This window comes from Protopterus annectens, chromosome 3.part0 (assembly GCF_019279795.1).
Source record: "Protopterus annectens isolate FY-2018-M chromosome 3.part0, PAN1.0, whole genome shotgun sequence".
Taxonomy (NCBI): domain Eukaryota; kingdom Metazoa; phylum Chordata; order Ceratodontiformes; family Protopteridae; genus Protopterus; species Protopterus annectens.
The window spans coordinates 646,655,749-646,676,418 of NC_056731.1; the positions used below are offsets into that span (position 1 = coordinate 646,655,749).

General features: G+C 40.5%; 1 protein-coding gene across 1 annotated transcript in view; it reads left to right on the forward strand.

Moving 5' to 3' along the window:
• Positions 1–20,670, forward strand: part of GPR141 (G protein-coupled receptor 141) — a 455,102-nt gene that overhangs the window by 234,527 nt on the left and 199,905 nt on the right. The window contains exon 2 of the mRNA XM_044065044.1: positions 5,068–5,291. The gene's annotated coding sequence lies outside the window, so the exon portion shown is untranslated. The remainder of the gene's footprint in view (positions 1–5,067; positions 5,292–20,670) is intronic.

The window sequence follows — 20,670 nt, forward strand, 5'->3', positions numbered from 1 at the left end:
ACTGGTTTCATTGCTTGGAGGTCAAGCACTGGATCTTCTACCGCCTAGAATCCAACGCTTCAGGATGAGACTGATGCAGTTCTCATACACGGTGCAGTACGCTCCAGGGAAATCACTGTGGGTGGCAGATGCTCTGTCACGTTCTCCACTTAAAACCAGGCTAACACTGGAGGAAACAAAGTTAATGGAGGACACGGATATCTATGTGAACAGCATTGTGGAAAACATGCAGGTGAAGCCATCTTTCCTCCAGACACTACGGGACCAGCTGAAAGCAGACAGTGTGTGTGTGTGCGGGTTATGGAACTGTGCAGTCAGGGGTGGCCGCTGTATGCGAACCAGGAACCCTTACTGAAGAGCTACTGGCCAGATCGTTCTACCCTAACCGTGAAAGATGGGTTGCTGTTAAAAGATTCACGCCTTGTTATCCCATCCGCCATGCGTAATGAGGTGTTGTTGAAATTGCACGAGGGACATCAAGGCATCGTGAAGTGCAAAGCCAGAGCCCGTCAGACTGTCTGGTGGCCTGGGCTCAGCCAACAGATAAATGACATGGTTTTGGGATGTAGGACGTGCATCTCAGAGAGAAGGAACCATCCTGAGCCCCTCATCCCAACTGAATGTCCTGACAGAACATGGCTAAGTGAGCACTTTGTGTCGATGTACCAAGTTCGAGGTGTAGTTGAAGAAAGTGAATAGTTCTGGGTTTTGTAATAAGAGAAAAGGGGCCTTATAGAAAAGGAGATGTGGTGTATTCAATGGACTGAGTTGTCTTGCCTTAGCTAATGTTCTTTGGGGGCGGGGGAGGTGCATGACGTAAGGATTGAGACAGGATGTAGGTACATGTGCGTTGGCTTGTCAATAAAGTTTGGAGTTGGTAGCAACAGCACACAGTTGTCCCGCGTCTTCTTTCTAAAGCTAAAAGAACACGACACTTAACTGTTTATATGCACACACACCACACGTGTGTGTTTGTGTGTGTGTGTGTGTGTGTGTGTGTGTGTGTGTGTGTGTGTGTGTGTGTGCGCGTGCAATGTGTGTGCATACAATGAATTATTTATAATAAACAACATAGTAAAGTTAAGCATTATAGCAATAGCCCACGCCTGGGTGTGGGTAATGCTGGATTTACCCACGGTTGGCGTGGTTTGGTCCCGAGGGCAAAGCCCGAGGGACCAAACAAAGCCAACCGTGGGTAAATACAGCATTACCCACACCCAGAAGTGGGTTATTGCTATTATACCATGACATTATTTAAGAAAAGAAACTATTACTTTTCTTAAATAATGGCATAGTATAATGCCTGTTTGCTGCCCTTCCGCAGATGTCTGGCATCCGCGGCAGTTCTGATGTACTGCGCGCCGCGCAGTACATCAGAGTTGTGGGCAAAGCGAGAAAGCAAGATCTCCGTTGCTTTTTAGTTAGCTATGTTAAATGGGTTTAACATAGCGATACAGCTTTAAAATAAGCAACGGAGATGTCCGTTGCTTATTTTAAAACTGTCTCGCTATGTTAAACTCATTTAACATAGCGAAACACTAAAAAAGCAACGGAGATCTTGCTTTCTCCATTGCTTTTTTAAACACTGTTCGCTATGTTAAATGGGTTTAACATAGAGACAGCTTTAAAATAAGCAACGGAGATCTCCGTTGCTTATTTTAAAGCTGTCTCGCTATGTTCAACCCATTTAACATAGCGGGACAGGGCTTTTAAAATCGAAGTTATACTAATGAAAAAAAGTCCGGGCGACCGGACCTTTTTCCATTAGTATAACTCGATTTACAATGGGCACGCTGGCCAATCAGCGTGCACGTTTTGGAATAATAATGGGGGGTCATGGTATAATATTAATGTATACATTCTAGTAAATGTTGCTCCAGTGATTTGGTCACTGTCACACATTGGCTTTGTGTTGCACATGCAATCTTGGTCAATGTCTTTCTGTCAGTATTTTTTTATTTGTATTGATAAGTGCATTTAATAATTGTTATTATCTTTGCCAGTGTAGCTTATTTTGTGGCTGAAAAGGGTCCTGGGACCAGTTCACTTTCCTGGTTACCAAAGTATCAACAAATATGAAATAGAAAAAAGGAGGGGGAACATGACAGAAATAATTGAGGAACTAGTAAAGCACATTTTAAGTCTGCATCATTCATGAGAGAGAAAAATCCTCCCACTGAAGGCATTGGGAAGTAGCAGACAGAATAAGTTTAGAGTCCTACTACTTGTCACTTGTACAGCAATGATTATTTACTGCATTGAGAGTTTTCACACCTCAGCATGAGAGTATGGGGGAGGGTTTATCAAGTTTGTTAGGACTACAAAAGACTCATCTTACAAAAAACAGTTTTTTATCTGCTTTCTTTTGCTTAGCTAACAGCTATTTATAGCACAGAACAGGCTTTGGCAGATAGATAAATGAGGCTCAGTCAGGTAAACAGAGCAGCAGCTCTTTTACAGAAGGTGTGTTTAGATGACAGTGCTTCACAGTCCTGCCATTATATTGTAATGGCATGAGAAAATGGCATCATTTCCTTATGTCTGGCATGAGTCATCGAAAGAGGATTTGAAATGTATTCTGGGAAGAAGGAAGGAAAGCAAGAAAACAAGATCACGTTACCAAGGCAGGCCCCATCATCTGCCATTTTGAGAGAAACAAATTAAAATTGTAAAAGAAGCTCTTGGAGTGATTTTGAGGCATTAAAATAGTTCAAAAACAAAGATACAATGAAAAGCAATATTTTTTTTGAGTTCTAAGGTGGAGTTTTCCTTTAAGTCTGGGCCATTTTGTACTGTGGCATTAGGCGGGATGACTGCCATCATCTGATTAGTAAATCATATATAAAGGCTTGCTGTCATTCTGTGTAAGTATTGTGTCATTGGACAGGATGATTGCTCTCATATGTTTGTTGAAGTACAAGCAGGGTCTTCTTGCCCCTTGAATAATTATATCATTGATCATGGTCACTTCCATCACCAGATTGCTATGCTACAGACAGGGTCTCCCTTTTCCTTAATATAGTTGTCATGTCATACTTCAGGGCCATTGTTATGTGATTCACATACCATTGGCAGAATTCTTCTAAACCTAGCTGCATTTTTTTATTTTACAACTGCTTTGATATGTACCACTCTTAATACTGAGAGTTGTTCCGTGTATCACAAGCAAGGGTCCACTATTCCACTGTGCACCTCTTATGCCATCAGTGGCAATCAGTGAGGTGCATGTAATTTGGTGCAGCCATGTCTGCCAAATCGTTTTCTGTTGGAACACACTCATCAAATGGCAACAGCAGTGAGTATCATTTTATAGCAGCAGTTTAGGTGTCTGAGACTCATATCTATGAGCCCAGAATAGTCAGACTGAATGTGCAAAAATGGGAACTTTCCGACGTATTTATACTAACTCCAGGATCTCTGTGCCTTGGATTATTCCTTTTTCTCTGAGGCATGGAGTTCTTGGTGTTTATATATAAAAGTAACATTAGTATGGGGGTGCTGCCTGTCACACTACGAGTGTAGAAGGCTTGCCTCCTGCAAGACATAACTTTGAGAACAGTAATTGTAGACATTCACTGTTCTTTGGCTGTGTTGTTATTTTTATCACAATTCTGGGACTTGCAATTACAAATCTCAGAATTATAATAGTGAGCCCTATTTTAATGTGGTGTGTTTAAGATTTTCATCTGTTGCTCCTAAGTGATTATTGCTGTAGGTTGGTTTGGAGGAAATGAGTGTAAGCAGAAGTGAGCTTTGTTATTTTCTTGGCTTCTTTGAACATCTTGTGCACATTAATGATATTGCTTTCTGTAGACGAATGCTCCAGATGTTGAGCAAGAACAGATTTTGATTTATGTGGGATCTGCTCTTTCACCTCACTTGTTTAACCATTGAGGTAGTTTATTTAAGTAAGGGGAATGTGGGGCCAAAGTTTCCCACATGAGGAGTGCAGCCAGGGGGCTTGCCATTTGCAAAAAGACTTTTTTGTTGTTTTTTTATGTTTCAGAATGGTAGTAAATGTCTACATTTCTGTAGTCGACATGTTAATTTCATTGCTCCTGAGTTCAGTTGCTTTAATTCATTGTATCATCATGGATCAGTTGGTTCCACTACTCTGGTAGTTCAATACAGTCAGTGTCCTCATAATCCACTGTGTAACTTTTGTGACAATAGTAATGCACTCTAGGTATCAATCACCTGTTTTATTATATAACTGTTTTGTCAGTAAGAACAGCCATTTCCTTTAACTGATTTGTGTACCACAGAAAGAATCTCTAAGGTGCACTACATAATTGTGACATCTAACATGTAATGCAGTCATACACAAATCCATCCATCAAAACCGCTTTTTCCCATTTTTGCACATGAGGTCAGGGTGTTACTTCAACAGTGACAATCATCTAGAGCCACGGTTCACACCACCAGGTGGCTAGCCCTGCTGTGGTTGTTCTTCCATACCACAGATGTGCATAAACACTCACGTCTATGGCCAATTTAGAGTGTCCAATCCACCTACTGTATGTCTGTGAAATGTGGAAGGAAACTGGAGCACCTGGAGGAAACCCATGTGAACACAGGAAGTACATGCAGACTCTGCATAGAAAACACCCCAGCTGAGAATTGAACCAGGTCAATAATCAAACTGGGGAATCTCTGGCTGTCAGGTGACAATGCTATCTGATGTGCCACTGTGCCACATACACAGCTATGGGACACATAAATAGTGTATGACACAGAGTACTTTTACTTCCTCATGACATAATCTGGTATTAATAATCCACTTGATACAGTCTAATTTAGTGACTTTTTCTGTAATACCTTACTTTTTTTACTGGTCTACATATGAGAGTATACTGCTATGGATGACACTGATACTGTGGCATTACTCTGCATGTGTGTTGGTATTGTATTACTACAATGCTGCTGATGTTACACTTGCAATAACTGCAGGGAATGCACAGTTTGGTACAGAATGTTATGTCTCGCATAATTAAATGCGATGAGATATTAAACAGAGATGAAAGTTGACATTTACAGACTTAAATATTTTGATATTTTGTCTTTCAGAATACAGATAAAAGAAAATCCTGATATCCTTTCAAAATAAATAACATCTGTGGCCCCTCATGACAAGTAAAGGTGGTATAGAGATGAAGCTTTCTTCACATGAAAGATAATTGTTCTACAAAACATGTTCCACTGATATAAAACATTCAGAAAATGTATTACATTTCTGTCCAGTTTCTGCAAATATGAGAAGTCTGTAATACTAGTCAACAGGAATTTTATACGTGAGTTTCTTTTTTTCTTCCTGTTATTTCTGATTTTATTTTTTTATATTTGCCTTGTTTTATGTATTTATTGTGCTTAGTTTGAAGTTCAAGCAAGTGATTTATAAGACAAATCCATACCCCTACAATCTGTGGATAAAGGAGTTGTTACTGCTTAATGATGTTGTACTCAAAATTACTGTAGTTCTTAACATTTACAAAACATATCCATGTATCCATCTTCTACGTCACTTGTCCTAGTGAGATTTGTGATCACAGCACGTTGAACAGGAGAGATCAGACTTCACCATCCCCAGCAATAGTCTCCACCTTTTTCAGTGGGATGCCCAGATATTTCCAGGCAAGCCAATGAAAAAAATTGCTCTTTAGCATGGATCTTCTCCCATTTGATCAGATCATATAAACTATATCAGTTTTGTAATATACGCACCCCAAAAAAGAATATTTGATTAATCACTTACTGAAATCATATCAGTAATGAAAGCACAGCGTTGTTAAACCACATGCATTTAGTAAATTGGAAAACATTTTAAATGAACTTTGACTTTAAATGAAATAAAGAATATTTTAATATGGAACTGTTAATGCACTGTATTGCGCACATGAAATCAGCCTCATGGAAAATTAATTTGAATATTAACACAGAAAAAAATGAATGTAATTGGTAAACATCAGAACAAAGAGTAATGTATGAAAAAACTTTGCTATAAATATACACAAGTTTTCTGTCTCACTTCATCAGTACATAAGCTCAAACTCTGACAAGTATAAAAGGAAAAAGAACATGAACCTTTAGACTTATGTGCAGTCTCATTACAGTATACATAGCAATGACTGGAAAATGTCCATTGTTAAGCAAGAGGGGATCCAGCGATCTAAGCAATTGCTTACTCTTTTCAAACCCTAAAAATTAAAAATATAACAAATGGGGAAACCAAAGCCCATTTTATTGTCAGACTTACAACTTCTACAACTGTACAAATCAGAACGTTCATTTGCACACAAAATAAAGAAAAACAAGTGTACATCCAACATGAAATTGATAGAAGGTTGGAAAGACTGCTCAAAATAAAAGAGACAACACCCCCAAGCCTGGAACCAGAAATATATGCCTTCTGCAAGAAAATGTGCTGATATGTTATCATATATATATACATATATATATATATATATATATATATATATATATATTGGGGGGGGGTATGTTGCTGTTGTTCACTTAGTTAATGGAGACATCCTGAAAGGAGTAATGAATGAATAAACTGATTCCTTGCATATGCATGATCACATTTTACTTCAACAGGTTTGTTAAGGACTTCAAGACATACTGGACATAGAAAGGTGAACAGAGGATGGCAAAGTTTTACTGTAGCTAAGTGAGTCATAGCCATTATAGAAAATATTGCTGCAAATGGTATGCCATAATTTTATGCCAATTGCTTTAATGTAATTCTCAAAAAATGTTAAGGAAAGGTAAATTCATTAAAAAGTTTGCCTATTAGGCCATACATGGTATACTCCTGTGAGAAATATTAAGACAGCATTCTCATGTGGAGTGCCTTCCGTGTGGAGTCTGCATGTCCTCCCCGCGGTCAAGTGGCCTCTGAAAGACATGGGTGAATGGGCGTGCCTTCGCTGAAGGTTGGGCATTGGGCTGGCAACTCGGCACCATAAAAATCTACTGCCAATCATTAGCGGACCGGAGTTCCGCTGTGGCGACCCCTAATCAGGAAAAAGCCGAAAAAGACAAAGACAAACATTCTCATGTGTTATCCTAAACTATTGTAAATGAATTGTCTCAGCAAAGAACAGGCTGTACCCCAACATTCTCACAGACTGCCAAGCTCCTCAGTTTGTCACACAAGATGATTCTAGCAGCACTACAAAGAAACCATGTTTTAGCTGCTTTTATCAATGAGTTTATCCTTTAGGCTGCTATGTAAAGCATTGAGAATATAGACAGACCTGTAAAATGCAAGATTCTTTCTTGGATTCACCATCACACTCCAGTGCAATGCCTATATCTTTGTCAGCAAACTGTGGTACAATGCCAATAGCTCTATCACCAAACTCTGGTAACAATGCCTGTAGCAGTGCCTCCACACTCTGATACAGTGCCTGTAGCAGTGCGACGAAACTCTGGTACAATGTCCACAACAGTGCCACTAAACTCTAGTGCAACATCCATGGTAGTACAAACACACGGGTGGAGTGCCTATATCATTGCCAGCATACGCTGGTACAATGACTATATCTCTATTACCAAACTGTGGTACAATGCCTATAGCTGTGTCACCAAATTCTTTTAAAATGCCTGTAGCAGTGCCTCCATACTCTGATACAATGCTTGTAGCAGTGCCACTAAACTCTGGTACAATGGCTATAGCAGTACCACCACAATCTGGTATAATGTCTATATCAGTGACACTAAAACTCTATTACAATGCCTATTGCAGTACAACTACACTCTAGCACAATGTCAATATCAGTGCCGCTAAACTCTGATACAATGCCTGCAGCTGTGTCACCACACTCTGGTACCAATACCTGTAGCAATGCCACTAAACTCTGGTACAATGCCTAGAGCAGGACCTCCCACCTCCACATTCTGGTACAATGCGTGGAAAGTGCCACCAAACTTTGGCACATTGCCTGTAGCAGTGCCACCTAACTCTAGTACAATGCCTCTGCCACAAAATATTGGTACAGTGTGTGAAGGCTGCCAGCCTAGCTAGATAGAATTTTATAGATAATTCTATCATTTGTAAATATTAATGTAAGGCACAGGCTTGTTGTCTTAAATGGTAAAAATAGAGTTACATGTGGAACTGAAAAAAAATGTAACAACAGTACAATCTGCTGTAAGGAAGCTAAGTTAAGCATTTTATGAACCTTTGATCTAAAGTTGGCGCCAGCCTGTTTAGATGAAGACATTCTTTCTATTGTTTTGACCAAGAGTTAAATTGTTAGATTTAAACATGCAAATGTATTTTTATTGCTCTGCTTCCTGACCAGCTGCAAGATAACACAAGGAGATGTTAGGAATGTAAATGTAGTTTCTGTTAGCCTAGGAACCCAGGGAAGTGTGAAGAATGATGTAATGCAAACCAGGAATGTGATTTTAAAAACAGGGAGAATAAGAGATTATTAAGCATTTTTGTATTGGCCATCCAACTCATCAGCACTGCCTGTGTTCTATATGTAAGTCATCTTAGACTTGTGTTTTCTCTTACAAATAGTTAGAAACTAGAAAGATTAGACTGTGTTTTTTTCTGTGATGGCAGAACTGTACTACTGAATTATTTTAAGTATTTCTCTGTGATCTCTGAACTCTTGACTAGCACTGTGTAGTAAAAATTATTGTCTTGTGTTTTTAGTTATTTATTAAATATTTTTAAACCTTTCAACTGTGGCTGTTTTTGTAGAGATAATTTAAGCTCTTAAGAGTACTTGCATGCCTTTGATAAAATTGTACAAAGCCACTATAATAGCTTTAGCCCTGGGCTATACTACCAATTGGATAATAATATTGCACAGTAATAATTGGACACCCTTTTAAGGGCCTTTGAGTAGCTGATAAATATTAGCTGGGTGGTGGCAGTGATTTCCACTGTATAGTCTGGGTAAAAGGGGCACAGCTGGAGAACCTGTGTCAGCCTTCCCCAGGAGTGTCTGTGTGGTTATATAAACATCTCAAAGTGTGTGTGTGTCAGCGACTTGGGCAGGGACACGAAGCACTGGTTGGACAGAGAGAGTGCTGAACATTTTAGCTTGCCCAGCTGGCTGAGATCTGGACCCTATAGCTGTGCCAGTGGGGAGTCTTATTGGGGACTTGGAGAGCAAGGGAGTGACCAGCCCCAGACTGACTGTGACATATGTGTACTCTTAAGGGAAATTGCACTTTACTGTGTGTATTTGTTATCCTTTCCTCCTATATGAGACGCCCCTCACTGGTGTTAGTGGTGAGGACTGAGGCTCCTTGATTGCTGGGCCAGGGCACGGGCGTCACACAGTGCTTATAATAGTGCCACTCCACTCAGGTGTAATGCCAATAACAGTGCCACTGCACTCTGGTACTGTGCCAATGCCAGTAGCAGTGCTACTGCATTCTGGTACAGTGCCAAAAGTAATGCCATCACACTCTTGCACAGTGCATATAAGTGGCACTAAAATCTGCTGGTCAGTCTTTTGATTTTCTCTACCCTTAATCACAAACAAAACCACCACAGGGACTAGATGCTCCCATAGTAGATGCAGTCAGCAATCCTCTCTTTTCTTGGAAATACTTACTTTCCTCACATCTGTTTCATGTCCAGAAGCATACTGCTACACTGCACAGCTGAGTGCAAATTGTCTTGATGCTATAAGAGCAGCAGCATCTTCAACAAGGATGCAACCCTCATATTCCTCAATGGATACTTACCACTCATTGTGTGAGCCTTGATATTCTGTCCATGACAATCATAAACAGAAAGGAAAACAAGAAGCACCCTTGCCATGGTCATGCACCCTGCATGAGGTTATACTGCAAGTGCTTGATGTATAAGTATCTAACTATTATTTTCTCAAGTCAGATTTGTTTGGAGTAACTTATCCATTATTGTATTTCCTATACTTTTAATTATGCCGCAAAACTGCAAATTCATGCTGCTATTCAGTTCTCCCTTGTAGGGAGTTTCTCTTTTCTGACTGTGGAGCTTATAGATATGTACATGCACACATACAGACAGAAAGAGACAGTGGGAGAATGGGGGAAGCGCATCTCCACATGATGGGTGCTTTCCATCTTTCTCCCCTGCAAAAACATGATTAGTATGTTACATTGTTTAGCTGTTTGGGGTTTGGTCTCAATCCTTTAGGATCAACTTGGTTGCATTCAATGAGATGGTGGTAGATTTTTCATAGTGGGGCCACAGCTTAATACAAAAACTGTGAACACAAGTCTTAGTTTACAAATACAGGGGCTAAATGGTACATAACAACAGCCCTTGGATCCCAATCTGTTGTAACACCTTCAACAAAACGTCTTTATTTACTCATATTTATTTATTCAGGTGATTATTGTCACATGTACTGTGCATAAACACACGATAGATCAACAGCTGAAAGGTTTGTAAAATTAGAATAATTATATTGTTTAATAACATTTTTTACTATGAATGAAACTAAAATATACTGATAAAAAGCAACATTATCATAACAAGTTTAGGGATACCCTCCTCTGGAAATGACATTTAAGGGACCTTTGAAACAAGGCCTCAGTATTATAAGCCTACATCAACGAAGGCAGCTGCTTCTAAAGCAGTGGTACCAGAATCATATATGAATTCCTACCTGAGACCTATAAAAAAATTGTTGGAGTAATTATTAACTTTTCATTTAACAATCTGAATTGTTCTAATTTTGGTGAAGGACAGCCGAAGCTTTGTCTAGCAGATGGGACCCATACTGAGTAGTGTCCAAATGGTTATAATTAGTACCTTAAAAATAAAACATAATCGTGCAGCAATATGTGGCCATTTTAAATCCAGCAGCATTGACAGTAATGTGGCTGAATTGTAAGGAACCAATAAAATTCCTGGTTGCAGAATTGTGCATCCACTGCATAGGTTCATAGCTTCATAGGTGTTTACTAGGCTAACAACCACAAGCACCTTTTTAAGCCTAGCCATGCATCCAAAATCTCTGACAAGTTCTGATACCCTTGATAAGTGTAAGCATGAGCCTGGGTGATGAACCATTTACAGGTTACCTGTGTCCATTAGAGACATTGGTGACAAGCCAGGGATGAATTTCCAGTTTCCCATCCAATTGTCCAAGCTGCACTTGAACTGTGTTAGGGAGGAACTCTGCTTTACATGTATGGGGAGCCTGTTCCATAGACAGGGTAGTCTCTGGGATATACACCTATGTCTTCATCAAGTCCTATTTATATCACAGGCAAGGTTTAAGTCTTTAGAACAGGTTATTCTGGTGCTATTTGTTATGTGAATATGCAGAGGTCCATCAGAGTGGGGTCTGACAATGCCATGTATGCCAGGCATAGATCTCCCCTAAAAAGCCTGTAGGAGACAGAATACAGGGATAGGGCCTTGAGGTGGTCTGCATAGGATATTTTACTTATGTCCTGTATTCTTTTAGTGAGGAACCTCTGCGTACATTCCAATTGTGGGATATGCCTGGTTAGTTACATATCAAGCATTCATTGTACTCAACGATAGGTCTGATGAATGCCAAATACAGTGGAACAATGACTTCCTTGGACCTTTGTTTATAAGTTGCAGAACATACAATGATTTCCTCACCACTGTAGACACTTGATGGTCAAAGGCTACATTACTATCTCTGTATGTCCCTAAGTCCCTGACTACTGGGTCAACTCTAAGGAGTGTGTTGTCAATATGATATTTACCAGGGATGGATGATTTCTCAATGGATACTATTATGCATTTCTTGGCATTTAGTTTTAGTCCATGGCTCTGACTCTAGTTAAATGTAGTCAGCCAGAGACCATTGACATTGGCCTTGACTTCTGAGAATTAAATGCGAAAAAGGAGTGGTCCAAAGACTTATCCCTGAGTGACTCCACTTGCAACTGGCCTCTTTGTAGAGGTGAACTCCTCAGTTTTAACTTCCCAGGTCCTGTCTTGTGAGCCAGTTGGCTATCCACCAGGTGACATATGGTCTTGTACCTAACCTCTTGAGTTTGTCAACAATGCCCCAGTGGGGTATTGTGTCAAATGCCTTGGCCAGGTCATGGTAGGCAGCATGAACAATGTTGCCCAAGCAGTCCATCAGGTTGAGTAGGCATGATCTGTCCTTTATGAAACCAAACTGGGTTGGGTCCAGTGACTGGAGGTTTACTATATCTTTATTGATTATCTCCATGATAATTCTTTCCATGGATTTACATATAAGACAAGTGAGACTTATGGGTCTGTAGTTTCCAGGGTCTGTAGATGGCTCGCCTTTGTGCAGAGGGATGACTGCTGCCTTTCTCCATTCACGGAGCCTATTTGGAAGCTACAGTTAAATTGTAATTCCAGAGGCCCTGATAGTTCATGTTTCATGCTATTTAGAAGACATCCTGAGATATTGTCTGGGCCCATTGATGCAGTGTTCTTGGTCTTACAGAGAGCATTAAGGACCTGTTCCCTAGTGATAGTAGGGAGGAGTTATATTTGATGATATCACCTGACGGAAGGTTGGGGGGGTAAAGTTGGAGCTGAATTTATCAGCCTGGAGGTTTGCTATATCTTCTGGCTCAGTATAGGTGGCTCCATTTACAATGAGCTCTGCACACAATTGTGTATTGCCTTTGAAGTTGCAGACATAGCAAAGAATGCTTTACGGTTGTCCTTGGCCTTGGAGGCCAAACTTACCTCGAATTTGGCTTTGGTAGACCTTATTTGTCCTCTGAGTTGTTTGTTTAGTTTGATCAAAGTGCTTTTATAATGCTGGGTGCTGGACCTCCCAGTTTTTGCAACCCATCAAAGTCGGCATGCAAGACCTCAAGATAATGTAAATAGGTTCATAGGTTCATAGGTTGGTACTAGGCTATCAGCCCTAGAGCCTATACAAGCCTAGCCATAACAATTCCCTGGCTATTTCTTCCCACATTATTTACTTTCCTGGACCCCTGTCTAGCAGGGTGACTGACGTGATCCCTGGGGTGAATTTCCTTTCTCCCATCCAATTGTCAAGGTTCCTCTTGAAGAGGTCCAAAGAGGCACTCTGCTTGACATGTATGGGCAATCTATTCCAGAGTCTGGGGAGTCACTGGGTCAGGAACCTATCCCTCCAGAATGTTTTGTTTATTGTGATGACAAGGTTTAGATCCCTGGAGCGTGTAGCTCTGCGGGATTGGGATTTCTTTAAGTGTAGCATGTCCAACAGCTCTGGGTTTGACATGGCCTTATATGTTAAGCAGAGATCGCCTCTGAGTAGATGATATGCGACAGAGTATAGCTGGAGTTTTTTAAGGCGGTCAGCGTAGGGCTTCTGCTTTAGGCCTGTGATTCTTTTAATGAGGTATTTCTGAGGCCTTTCCAGTTGTTGCAGATGTCTTGAGAGGTACATACCAAATGGGGCGTTGTATTCTATAATGGGTCTAATGAGGGATGAGTACAGTGGGACAATGACCTCCTTTTTTCTGGATGAAAATCCCTTCGTGATGAGGTGTGCCACATAGAAGGATTTCCTGACTGTTGTGGCGATGTGGTTATCGAAGGTGAGACCACTGTCCACCTGTGTCCCTAAGTCTCTTATCACACTTTCTGTGTTTAGTGTACTGCCACCTATATGGTAATTCATGGATACATGTTTTTCCCAAAGGGATAACAATACATTTCTTGGCATTGAGCATGAGCCCATGGCTCTGGCACCAAGCATCTGTTTCTGTAAGGCCCTTTGTAGAGTATCCACATCATTGGGGATTCAATAATGGCTCCCAGTTTGCAGTCATCTGCAAACTTTGTTAGCCAGAGTCCCTTAGTGTTGACCTGTACTTCAGAGAAGTAGATGCCAAACAAGAGCGGCCCCAGGACTGAACCCTGAGGTACTCCACTTGTCACTTGTCTGGAGCTGGATTTGGAGCCGGCTACTTTTACAGTGTGGGTTCTATCAGTAAGCCATTTAGCAACACATTGGGTGACATAGGGATTAATGCCCAACTTAGTAAGTTTATCTATGATTCCAGAGTGGGGGATGGTGTCAAAGGCCTTGGCAAGGTCTAGATAGGCTGTGTGGACCACCTTACCCTTGTCCATGGCTCTGGAGACTGATTCAAAGAAGTTAATCAGGTTCAGGAGACAAGATCGGCCCTTCACAAATCCAAACTGGGTGGGGACCAGTGTTTGAAGGTTGCCAATGTCTTTGTTTATAAGTTCCATGATAATACGCTCCATGGTCTTGCAGATCAGGCTTGTCAGACTGAAGGACGGTAGTTTCTGGGATCCAAGGTGGATCCCCCCTTGTGGATTGGGATAACTGTAGCTCTGCGCCACTCAGTGGGCACGAAACCTGAGGTGAGGCTATGATTAAACATGACACTTAGGTGAGGTGCCAGTTCATATTGTAGTTCATGTAGTACACAGCCTGGGATGTCATCTGGTCCCATGGATGCTGTATTCTTGGCTTTAGCGAGTGCATTTTATACCTGTGTGGCCGTTATTACTGGAATTTGGCAATCTTCCGGTATTAAGATGGGCCATTTAGGGGGTGAAGTTGGCACTGAATCGATCTGCCAAGATATTGGCAATATCCTTCGGATCAGTATATTTAATGCCATTCTGTTTTAGCTCAGAGCAGATCTGAGCATTGCCATTTAGATTCTTGACATAGTTATAGAATGCTTTGTGGTTGCCTTTGGAATCTTTGGCAATTTTATTTTCGTAACTAGCTTTGGAGGATTTTATGAGGCATCTCAGTTTCTTACTGAGGCTAGTAAGGGAGATTTCTGCATCCTGGGATTTTCCTCTTTTCTGCAAAAGTTTCTTCCTTTTGTTGTAAAGTTTGTTTATGGCAGGGGGCCACCAGATTGGCTTCCTTTTTTTGGATGAGAGCATTTTGGTTCTATTTGGGATGGCACGATTCATGCATGAGTGGATGTGCTCGTACAGTGCCTTAGTGTAGGATTCAGCAGTTGAACTTTCAGTTCCCATCTGCATGGGTGTCATGAAGTTTGTCACTTCTGACTTGAGTAGCATGAAGTTGGATTTGGAGAAGTTTTTTATGGTGGCTTCTTTACTGGGGGGTGGGGGTGGGATGTGGATGTTAAGGGTGATTAGCTTATGGTCAGACCTGACTAACGAGGGGGTGACCATAGGTATGGAGCATTGATTTCCCACGTTGGTAATGACCAGGTCTAGGATATTGGAGCCCCTGGTGGGACTATGGATTAGTTGATCCAGGGCGTTGGAATTTATGAATTCCAAGAACCGTTGCGCAAAGGTGTTGGGCCATGAGTAGTTTTCCCAGTTAATGGCAGGGTAGTTAAAATCACCCAGTATTAGGGTGTTTGGTTCTATCTTAATATTTTCCAGTATGTTTAGAAAGGTGTAGTGAGAATCTTGGGGTATGGTGGGGGATCTGTAGCAAGCTACAACTTGGATTGCAGTCTTACCTAGTGTTAGTTGCACTTGGAGAATTTCAGACACATTGTGTTGGCCAACTAGCCTGGTGGTGTGAATATCCTTGGTGAATATTGACACTCCTCCACCTTTAGTGTTTTGGTCCTGGTTTGGTGGCCGAAAAGTGTGGTAAGTGTTGTAGCCTGGTATTGCAGGGGTGCTCTCTGGAGCCTTGAACCAGGTCTCAGTTACTGCACAGATATCGATGTTCTCCATTTTTAGGAGTGCCTCGAGAGAGTGCATTTTGAGGTTTAGACTTCTAGCATTGAGTAGCATTACCTTCAGATTTTGCATGCTTGTACCTGTTACGGTGGTGGTTTTGTCCTTTGAAGTTTGCCTAAAAAAGGCACTATAGGGGTGGCAAGAGCCTTAGCCAGTAACCTGAATCCCAGGGACGACAGGTGCAGACCATCTCTGGCAAAGCATCGTGGTCTGTCAATCATGTCATCCGAGGCAGTCAGATACTGGATCCCCTTTGAATGACACCATAAGCTTAGCCAATTGTTGAAGTCAATCATTTTATCCTTATATTGTGGTATCATTCTGGGCGAAGGCAGGATGCTGCTCAGGGCTAGGGTCATACCTGCCTGGGCCACATGATCCGAGAGCTCTTCCATGTCTCTTTTCATGTAGTCCAGGGAGGTACGTCTCAAGTCATTCACTCCAACATGGACAATGACAGAGTCATATTTGTACTTGTTGTGGAGTGACTTGAGTGCATGCGTTATGTGGCAGATCCTGGCACCTGACAGGCAGCTGACTGTAATTTTCTCCTTATTCAACCTGGTGAGAGGGACATCAGTGTGCCGGACTATAGAGTCACCTATGACTAAATTGTTAAGTACATTGTCTTGCCTTAGGGGCTGTTGCTGGGTGGCACACTGGTGTTGTGAACTATGTGACACATTGGTTGTGATTGGTGTTTGTTTGCGTTTCAGCTTCAGAGGTCTTTGTTGCTTGGGCAGGTTACAGTTAAGGGCCTCTGCATATGTGGATTTAGTGTTGCTATATGTGGGTGTTGGTGGTGCGGGTTTAGAAGGGCTATGTGTTGCTTGAGGTGTAGTGTGGGTGTTAACCTTCTGCTCTTGACTGTTTAGCACAATCTTGGGTGGAGAGAGCTTTGCTTCCATTTTGGCTATGTAAGTGCATCTCTCACAGGTTGTAGGTTGTAAAATTCTAGACAGAACAGGCATAAGAACAACTGTTGCATCTTCTAAAGGAGACATGTGGTGATTAATCTGGGAGATGTTTATTACAAAATAAATAAGATGACCTGAGAACAGCCACAACCTTTTCCATAAGTGTCCAGATGTTATGAAGAATGGTATCCAGCTTCTGTACACAAGGCACAAACTCAAACCTATTACCCCCATAAAAATTAGGAAAGAAATGGGTGAGCACAGTAGAGACAAATAGTGTCAATGCACATGTTTCAGTTTAGTCTTTATTTTTTTTAAGACAACTAGAGTTGATCCATTGAAGGATAACATTCAACCAGCCTTCAGTGATGACAAATATTAAACATTTGCCTGTGAGAGAATGAGAGGTATAATGGAATATCATCATTGTAACAATTGTGTTGTTGTATATCTCTACCTTTAATCATATTTATTTATTTATATTTGTTTACCGTAGTAGTGCACTGATCAGTAGTGACCAATTTCAGGTACAGTCTGCGTGAAATACAAAATATTTCAGAAACAAAAAATACAGAAATGTAAGCAATAACAGAATAGTTCAGACTAATTGCATAGAAAAAACTGTGCACTTGCATGGCATACAATGTATAATCAAGCAGCGTGTAATGTACAATATATATATATATATATATATATATATATATATATATATATATATATATATATACACACACATTAGTTTCTAAAGTGGATCAATCTTCAGTGAGTCTTACGAGAGGAGAAGAGACTAGGAAAGGAGATAGGATTGGCGATGTGTCCTGTGTTGAAACGGGAGCATTTGGTTTGGATGAAGAAGTGCTTTATTAGTTTCATTCTGAATTTGGAATAAGTGTTGATTTTATTAATGAATGTTCCTTAATATCTCTCAGTGAAAGAATATACACCACAGACAATAAATATCAAGGCCTGTGGCACCCAGTATACCAACAGACAACTCCAGGTTGAATTACCGTAGGAACAACCCAGAGAGAATGACCTGACAGGTTAGAAGCAAACCAGTTAAGAACTGTGCAAGAAAGATCACAGTAAGTAAATGGTCCATGGTGTCAAATGCTGCCAGTTTGTCAAAACTGAATATAACTGATGATGTCACACCATTAAGAGGCTATTATCTACTCTTAATATGTGCCTCAATCCAAAAGTAGACTGAAATGGTGTCAGAAGATTATTAGATGCAAGATGGGAATACAACTGTAAAATAGATCTTATTAATAAAAACAATGTTTGCTAAGTGGCTGTGTGGCACAGTGGAGAGCCTGCTGGATTTAAGATAAAAGGCATTTAAATGTTATGGGTTCAAGTCCCACCAGAGTTAACTTTTTGGCTGGAGGTTGGTATACTGGTTAAGGTGTTTACCTCATAGACAAGAAATTAGATTCTCACCAAGGGAAACTGGCAAGGCTTAAAATGATCCACAAGGGCAGCTAGCCTAGTACACACCTATAAACCTATGATGGGAAATGGTCCATAATATGTGGGTCAAGAGATTGTTTCTTTAGAACTTTCACGATAAGTGCCTTGTAAGTATAAGCAGAAATGTCCTTATGCTGGGGATAAACATGGGCGCTGGCAAATAAGAGATTCCACACAAGGCTTAACAAGCATGGTAAGTTCAGGATCCTACTTCCTTGTAGTCAATATATTTAAAAGTCAGAATAGTTGAAATGTGACTCATAAATGTTTGGAACATCACAGTAAGGAACACTGCATCCTGATAGACTGAGAGAGTCTCAACTTGGTAAACGTATATGATAAACATTGTATAATTTTTTTTTCTCATCTTGAGGCTGAAAAGGCTTTTCAGTCAGTGACAAAGACTATCTGAACAGTGATGCCCCACCTCTGGGCCAGTAATCAAGGACTCTCAATCCTCACCACTGCTAATAGTGGGGGACATTCACTGAGAAGTTAAACAGGTACACACTGAGTATTTCCAGATGCAGCTCTCTGCATCAAGTGCAATTTCCCTTAAGAGCACACAGGGACCACAGTCAGTCGAGGGCTCGTTTCTCCCTCTTTCTCCAGATCACCAGTAAGACTCCCCACTGGCACAGCTATAGATTTGAGTCCTTAGCCAGGCTTGCAAGCCAGGTCCTCCAACACTCTGTCTGTCCAACCAGTGCTTCATGTCCCTGCCTCAGTAGCTGACATACACACTCTTGGATATTTGTTTTACACATACACACACACACACACACACCTGGGAAAGGCTGCCACAGGCTTACTAGCTATGCCCCCTCCTGCCCAGACTATAAGGTAGTTATTGCTGCCACCAGAACCCCTTGCCAGCTACTTTAAGGACCTTAACAAAGGGTATCCACTTTTACTGTGTAATATTAATATTAATACAAATGGTAGTTTAACCAAGAGCAAGGCTATTAGGAGTGGCCCACACAGTGTCACCAAATAAATATGCAAGTACTCTCAAAACGTAAATATCTCTACAAAGATCAGCCATGAGGAAAAGTTTAAATATATTTAATAATAAATAATAAAAGAACAAGACAATACTAAATATCAATTCACAGTGACATCAGAGTTCAAAACACAGGAAATATGTAAAATCACATTGAAGGACATACTCAGACAAATCAAGAAAAACAATATCTAAACTAAGCTTCACTGTATTCCTGACTGACTCTAAGAGAATTATACTATTCCATGATAACTTACATAATAGAGCAAGGCAGATGATGTGGTCAATGGTCCTTCTTCTTGCTGTCAGGCCCAAGACAGAATACAGAATGCTCAGTCTCACTAAAACATTTCTTAAAATAATATCTAAAATATTACTTCTGAGATAGCTTGCACAATGACATAATTTCTGGTCATCTGACTTCTAGTTCCCATGCAAAATCCCCATTCCTGGAAGCTGGCAGGACTTAGCATCTACCTATAAAAATACACACACACAGGCTTTTGCTCAGATCTTTGGCAGGTGCTGGAAGTCATAAAACAATTCCATGCCTCAATACTTCCAGAGTAGTAATTAGTTCACCCCAAAGACAATACAGAAAGATTCCTAGTACAGACTTTGTGTCTCTGGCTGCATTGAAACCTGTGAGATAGCATCTTTATGGCCTAGCCTATAAAGTGATTTAATTTCAGATATTTTTCTAAAGTTTGCTGGACTGAGGTTAACCCTCTAGTTTCCTCTGTTAAAACATATACATTTAAACAGTTACAATAGTGCACATACATTTCTGTTCTCTCTAGTAATGCACACTGTGGATACATTTCAAACACAAGCTCTTTACAAATACCTTTTCAATACAAATGTCTGTACAAATCAGTTTGATATATAAATGACATACAGTTGTAATACATTCACAACACCAGCATCTTGTATGGCATACAGTTCTAACACATTTGTAACACAAGCATCTTGTATAAATCAGTTTGATATTCACAGATGACATATAATTATTTTCAAAATTCCAGCTTGCTGTGCCAGTAGTACCTCTCCTTTCGTCACACCCCCAAAAAGCAGCATCAGAATAAAAAAGTAGCAGAAATCTCATTGAGCAACATACGTGGGTAACACATGAGATTTCTAAGTGGTATATCAGAAAACTGGTATCCAGGCTTAACTTATCTTTGAACAGATTCATTTTCCTCCATCTGTTTATCATCTTGCACCCCCATCTGCATATTTTTCACAACTTATGATCAAATCAACATTCACAAGGCATTGGGGGAATATCCTCTGAGGTAAACTGATCCAGTAGTCTCATAGCAGCCCTATTATAGCCAGCAGCTAGATAATCTGTTATATGAATTCTGACCTTTAAGAGATGATCCATGCTGGTATCAGGATGCCAATAGAGATATTTCTGAGATCTTATAATGAATCAACTCAATGCTGGGTGACAAAATCAGAGAAGCTCTAGACTAAAATGAATCAGGTGTGGTCTGAGCATGAAACTCACTCCACTACCAAATTTATGGCAACCAGTCCATGCTAGAATATTACGTTTAGTGAGCTCCCTACTTATCTATCAGTGCAAATAAGCTGTGTGAAGTAAAAATTTTCTATTGTATGGAGACGTT